This window comes from Pavona decussata, unplaced genomic scaffold (assembly GCF_977016875.1).
Source record: "Pavona decussata unplaced genomic scaffold, jaPavDecu1.1 SCAFFOLD_105, whole genome shotgun sequence".
Lineage (NCBI taxonomy): Eukaryota > Metazoa > Cnidaria > Anthozoa > Scleractinia > Agariciidae > Pavona > Pavona decussata.
In genome coordinates, this window is record NW_028145519.1 from 590,131 (window position 1) to 597,575 (window position 7,445).

The 7,445-nt window shown below is 39.7% G+C and overlaps 1 long non-coding RNA gene and 1 pseudogene across 1 annotated transcript; both read right to left on the reverse strand.

Moving 5' to 3' along the window:
* Window positions 1-1,047: 1,047 nt before the first annotated feature.
* On the reverse strand, window positions 1,048-2,374 carry LOC146471248 (sphingosine 1-phosphate receptor 1-like; annotated as a pseudogene).
* Window positions 2,375-3,089: 715 nt separating this feature from the next.
* LOC146471249 (uncharacterized) lies at window positions 3,090-4,972 on the reverse strand. The gene is made up of 2 exons (XR_014866816.1): window positions 4,185-4,972; window positions 3,090-3,859 (listed from the first exon to the last, which is right to left on the reverse strand). It is a non-coding gene; the product is annotated as an uncharacterized LOC146471249 (long non-coding RNA).
* Window positions 4,973-7,445: the final 2,473 nt, after the last annotated feature.

Sequence of the window (7,445 nt, forward strand, 5' to 3'; positions counted from 1 at the left end):
CGTCGAAACAAGGCCTCGCCCTTTTACATTCTTGATTGTGGCAACTTTTCCAAGAGAATGGACAAGGATTGTCGTTTTTACGTCGCTTTTTTATTTGCTTAATATTTCCTCGGCATGATCAAAATTTTACCAATGCTCACATCACAAAAAAATAAAGATAAGGCAGGAAATTAAAGAAGATGCCGTGTGAGATTGAAAAACAAACAATGGAAAAACTTTATCGCTCCTTCGAGTGTTAGTTCATTATGCAAATCGTATTATAGAATGCGCGTTTGTGTTGATCGGTTGTGCAGCCGTCGGTAGATGAGGTCGGGGGGAAAGTTTCCACTATGTAATTTCATAAACTTGATGGATACATTCGAGGGCATTTGTATAAAATAGAAAGAAGTTATGTACTTAACGTATACAGCTGTTTCGACAAAGGCTGTCCAAAAAAGCGTAAAAGCGTACGCGACAATGCCGAAAGTTAGTCTGGGAAATATCCAATAAATTTCAATAAACGCTCAGAATGCATATTGCCCGCCATCTCAAGTATGTGCTGTACGGTCTAGGCATTATGGATTCTGAGCTTTTATTGAAATTTATTAGGTATTTCCCAGACTAACTTTCGGCATTGTCGCGTACGCCTTTACGCTTTTTTTGGACAACCTTTGTCGAAACAGCTGTATACCTACATCAGGTTTATGTAAGCACACCACCTCCTATTTCTTATCCAAGTTCGACTATTTAACAATTAGATTATGAGCTCGAGATTTCTATCGCGTGATAGCTGATGAGGGCGCAGCCCGAATCAGCTATCACGCATAGAAATCGAGAGCGAATAATCTAATTGTTTTAGTATAAATCTACTAGTCGTTCAAAACTAAACAAGCAAATTAATTATATCCTCATGGCAGACACTTCGAAAACGCGACGAAGCGGCCGCCATTTTGTTGAAAACCGGTACTCACTATCTATCACAGAATAGATAGCGAGTAGCGTAGCCAATCAGAGAACGGCATTCGTGATAGAACACTAGTAGATTTATACTAATAATGTTTAGTTAGGTATTGGACTCTTATGATATTTTCAAAGCGTTCGTGACGCCTGCTTCCCTGTTTCTTTTTTCTCATTGGTCCACTCATCCTTTGTAACACTAAACTCAATTTTTATTAAACTAAGTCAATAAACTAGCGAATGTTACACATACACATTAGATACCTTGCTTTGAATGAAGGCCATCTGTCTTTCCTTGTAGCAATTGACTTCCACAGTGCTCACGACTCCTTTGCAGATGTCCTTTTGCCCTAAAATGTTTTGACTATAAACCACTTTGGGCTAATGTTTGACTTTCTACATTGCTATCCGTGGTATGGCAGTGTCCGGCGGGAGAAACTGGTGGATTGTATGCTCGATTTGGGACGTGCAGCAGGGAACCTTCCAAGCTCAAAGCCACTCTGCCTCTCTGAACAGGTCTTATTTCGACATTCTTCCTTTTTTTTGAGCCAGGCCTTATTTACAGCATCTTTAAATATTGGCACCCTAAAGGTGTACACGAATGGATTGATCATGGAATTTGCAAGATGAAGAACCTTAACAACCCACACCACGAGTGGGGGAAAACATCGTGGGCAGAAAACGCGCGCTGTGTACACAACAAAAGCAGGCAGCCAAAATACAAGCGATGCGGCGATTACTATGAACATTGTTCTTGAAAGTCGTAAGTTATGTTCAGTAAATCGATTGGTTTGGGGTACTAGTTCGGCAGGCGTGCAGCGCAATCGATTTCGTATCTTCAGGTAACTTGTACAAATAACCAACAGAGCAATAAAAAGGCAAAGATGGATGGTTACAGTTACATATCCCCTGATAGCCTTTGTGTAATACATCGAAAATAAATCCAGACCACCCAAGCATAACCCAACCCCCCAGACAACAACGATGCTGTAAACGTAATCTCTAGTTTTCGTTACACGATGTCTGAGCGGCCATAATACCGCGTAAACCCGTTCCAGAGAAATAAGAGCGAGAAAATACACCGACGTATTCGATGCAAAGATTTGAAATGCGGATGAAGGATCATTCTCCATATCTTTTTTTTGTCCTCGAATAGATTTCACCCTGGGAATTTCCTTGGCAGCTAGGATACCGGTCTCTGATATCCCGACAAGCAAGTCAGCGACTGCCAGGTTTATCAGGAGAAAACAAGTTCGTTTTTGATGGAGTTTACGTGTCCAAAAGACAAAGATGGTGAACGCATTTCCAATGATAATAGAGACTGCCTCCACTGCACGGATAATGATGAATGTAATGGCCGTCGAGTTAAGCATTTTTTGTGTCTGTGTTTTGACTTAAACTTCTTTTCTTCGGGGGGATCTTAACGCGTGGTCTTCACAGATTCGACACAAAGTGATTTCTGTCTGTTGTACGCAATGACATCCAAATAAATTTAAAACAAACTGCAGCTAAAGTTTATTAAATTTGAGGATTATCTTTAAAGTTTAAACAAGAGTGAGTTGTAATTCAGATAAGATCCGGATTTTAGTTATTATGTCGGAAATACTTGTTGAGTTTATTAAAATCAGTTAATTATATTATGAACAATTTTGTTAATATGTTCGTTTCTGTCACGATCATTATTTTCGTACAAAGACGTGTGAAGTGGTTCATGTCGCAGTCACTGAAACGTGTTTTTGAAAAATATCGATTCTTGCGAGAATCCCTTTCGATACTGCTCACGTGACCGCTGAGTGTTAATAACCAATCAGATTTGAGATCATTAGAGTGTAGGTGATAACATCACAGAAAAGCCTTGGTTGATGACGTCACAATATCAGGATCGATACCGAAAAGGTGCCAAATATCGATATGTATCGTGCTCGTATCGTATCGATTTGGAAAAACTAGTATCGGCCGACCCTTAACATGCAAAGGAGGATACATTTGATTTTACAGACCCGTAGGCTCGAGGGGGTGGGGGTGGGGAATTCGGCTGCTCATCCAAATCTTCCCACTGTCTTGAAAGGGCCAGTTCTATGAGTGAAAGATTAACAGGATGTGGCCTGCTAAAAAAACAAAAAACAACAAAAAACGAATCAGATATTAATACAAAAAAGTTTTTATTTGATTTTACACAAATGCATACATTTCATTTATTACATACTGCCCTACACACCTGAAAATTAACCTCTACACTACGAAATGAATTTCAGTAACTGGCTACCAAACCAAATTAATACAGTTCATCCTGACCATGTCTCAATAATTATATTAATTTTAGACCACTAATTTATCACTATCCAGTATATTTTATGTTTGTATTAAGCTACAATAAATTAGGATTCTTTTTCTTTTGGAAAAAAAATATTAATAATAAAATATAAAAATAGATATGAAATCTCCCAAGGAGTCTCATGGGCTCTTGGAGCCAATTTCTAGAGAAATCCCGGTTCAGTTATTGTGACTGTACACTCTAACACTCTTTTAATTTGTAATGTAATATTTATAGGCTTACCCATCAACCCAAGAATTCCAGAACAAACCAACCTACTCCCTACCCATCATCTACTTTAAAGCATTAAAGCAATAATTATATTAATCTTAGACCACTAATTTATTACTATCCAGTAACTTTTATGTTTGTATTAAGTTACAATAAATTAGGACCCTTTTAACTTTTGGAAAAAAATATTAATAATAAGATATACAAAATTTATATGAAATCTCCCAAGGAGTTTCATGGGCCCTTGGAGCCAATTTCTAGAGAAATCCCTGTTCAGTTATTGTGACTGCACACTCTAACACTCTTTTGTAAATAAATGTAATTACAGTCTTATCCCATCAACCCAAGAATCCCAGAACAAACCAACCTTCCCCCACCCTCCCCTACTTTAAAGCATTAAAGCAATAATTATATTAATTTTAAACCACTAATTTATTACTATCCAGTAACTTTTATGTTTGTATCAACCTACAATAAGTTAGGACCCTTTTATAACTTTGGAAAAAAATATTAATAATAAGATATACAAAATATATATGAAATCTCCCAAGGAGTTTCATGGGCTCTTGGAGCCAATTTCTAGAGAAACCCTTGTTCAGTTATTGTGACTGCACACTCTAACGCTCTTTTGTAATGTAATTATAGTCTTATCCCATCAACCCAAGAATCCCAGAACAAACCAACCTTCCCCCACCCTCCCCACCCATCACCTACTTTAAAGCAGCTTTCTGAGCTAGCGATTAGGAAACAAAAGAAATAATTTCACGGGGAAGTGTCACAGGAATTTTGACCATTTTTGGTGAAAATGGTGCAATGAGATCTCACTGTGCTATGAAATAATTCTAGAACACCAAAAGAAACAAATGAACTCAATTCTTGGAACAACTCATGAAATGTTCTAGCGCATTTCGGAAACGAAAATGCGAGAAATTGAAAAAAGTTTTTTTTTCAAGTTGCAATCCATTCTGACCCAGCTTGAGACAATTTATTGTTGGTGTCTATTAAAAGAAAAAAGGTTTTTGGGTTTTTGAAATGACACTAAATCCCCATGGCACATCCCGTCTTTGCAATCTGGTTTTTCATTTGTTACAAAACGTGTTTGCAGACAATGTAAGATTTAATTTCTGATTATGTGGGCATCATCCTCAGAAGCTAAGGGGCATATAATAGGGGTGAGGAAAAAGTCTTAATGGCCAGGAAAAATACTTCATTTATTTTTCTTTCCAACTGTTCTTTACTGACTGAATAATTTTCTTGCCCATTTTGACTTTTTCTTTGCCCCCAACATAGCCTTCGTAGCGAACATTTCCAATGGGTTTGGTGCATTTTTTGCTGTTTGAATGCGCAGAAATTGGCTTTTTGGCTTCGGGCAAAAAGTAAAAAACAAAAAACAAAAACCCCACGGAAATGCTTGCTGAGCAGGCTGCCCCCAACATAATTATCTGTCCCTGGATCTCCAAGGAGGTTGGGCACATTTTTTAGAACTCTGTACGTAGACTTGCTTACAAGTCGAGCTTAGAGAGCGCGAAGCGCGATCGTCAGAGCTCGAGCGAGCGAGCGCGGAGCGCGAGCGAGCGAGAGCTCGACTTGTTTCCCTTGCTGGAAATCGAATCAAGTGACGTCATTTTGGCGCGAACTTTTCAGGGTGCGAAGTTGTCAAACTGTCAACTCAATGCATTCTTGTCATTTCAACGCATCTTTGGAAACGCCGACAATTGCATTGGAAAACTTTCTCAATGCGTTTCAAAACGTTGGGAATGTTTCCGAACAAAACCGAAATACGTTGAAAATCATTTAAAAATTGGGCCAACGCATTTGCAAAACATTTTTCAAACGTTGACAACGCATTTGAACAGTGAAAGGACAAGTCATTTTCTTTATCAGCCCCGCGAAACGACTGTATCGTACTACACACTGTTCATGCGAAGATTTTGTTTACATTTTGATGACTGCAGAAATTATGTCGATTCGCTTCGCGAAGATTTTTAAAATGCTTTACTTCGAATGTGCGAGTAATAATAATAATAATAATAATACCGGCTACTGCTAGCGCTGCTACTGCAATATTAAATTTTAAAATGAAAGCACTACACAGCATGACATGCAGAGTGCTGTCTTGACGGGAAAACCTGGAAAACAACATAAAATGTATCGGCTCTAATGAGTTTCCTATTATATACCGAACGAAATTCGGCCGTTAACTCGTTTGGGATAACGGCCGAATCCGTATCGGTATATAACAACCGAACAAGTTAACGGCCGAAAAATGCTTGTTATATACCGAACGGGAACGCAGTATTAAGCAAAATATGCGAAAAAATTCCTTCTAACATAATGTGATTTTTGAAGCGACTCGTGCGTTCCATTATTGTGGTCGTGGAAGCGAGATGTCCCGCTTCCACTGCTTATGGCGATAGAAGCGAAACATCTAGCTTCTATGACCACAATAAATAAACATTTTTCCGGTGAAAGAAGCGAGTTGTTTCGCTTCCTACAACCAATGGGCGACAAGAAGCGAAACGTCTCGCATCCACACTCACAATAAATAAACATTTTTGCCAGGTGAAAGAAGCGAGTTGTTTCGCTTCCTACAACCAATGGGCGACAAGAAGCGAAACGTCTCGCATCCACACTCGCAATAAATAAACAGTTTTGTCGGGTGAAAGAAGCGAGTTGTTTCGCTTCCAACAACCAATGGGCGACAAGAAGCGAAACGTCTCGCATCCACACTCACAATAAATAAACATTTTTGCCAGGTGAAAGAAGCGAGTTGTTTCGCTTCCTACAACCAATGGGCGACAAGAAGCGAAACGTCTCGCATCCACACTCACAATAAATAAACAGTTTTGCCAGGTGAAAGAAGCGAGTTGTTTCGCTTCCTACAACCAATGGGCGACAAGAAGCGAAACGTCTCGCATCCACACTCGCAATAAATAAACAGTTTTGTCAGGTGAAAGAAGCGAGTTGTTTCGCTTCCAACAACCAATGGGCGACAAGATAAATAAACTCGCAATAAATAAACAGTTTTGTCAGGTGATAAAAATTCGCGCATTAGTTTTGCAGTGGTTGGGTGAAGCCTGGGCACTAGATGCTAAGGTACTCTTCCAGTCGAGATTGCACGTGGTTTCATCCTGTTCCGTTCGTGGAGATATATGCCGACTTAATGCGCCCTATTTGTACCACGACTGTAATGAGCAAAGCTCTTCTTATATATTCAGGTAAGGTAGCTTATTTTTTCCCTCTTTAATATCTTCAAGCCGGACAAGATAGACTTGAAAAAGCCCCTTTGAATCGTAAAGTTGATGGGGGCATATGCTGTCTACTTTGTCGATTTGGATACCGAAATTGTTAAACAAGCTATATCTTCAAACGACGATCGGCAGACCACATACAACTAAATGCTTGTAAAGTCAGAGGACTCAGAGGCATACTGAATTCTACGAACATAACCGTAGCTTTGCACCGGGGGGTTGTGTCTCTGTGTAGAAGTGTGTGTGTGTGTGGGAGGGTACTCTTCGGAATTCTTGATTGGGGTTTGCTGCTCTGTTCTCCAAATCCTGATCCTATTTCAGATCAAAACAGGTCATTTTCCACACCCGTTTTCAGACCTGAGTGCAAAGATGATGTACTTAAAATGTTTGACGCACTATGTGGAAGGGTCACAGTGTCCGCACTGGATGGAATTGTACAGTTTGAAGATATATCAACTACCTCCATCATGAACACTCACTGGAGTAAAGCAGAAACCTGGTGTCAGTGGTGGACACAAGAGAGGCACTTGAAGCTGTTATGTGAGGCCACCGCCGACATGAGTGCAACTGTATGGGAGACGACTCCATTTACAACGAACGCCGTTCGAGTCTAAAAACAGGTTGAGTGTTCCGTCTTCAAAAGGGCCGGGTACCCTGATCACGCAGTTAGAGCATCAATATCGAATGGACAGGCTGGCTACGCAAAAGCATGT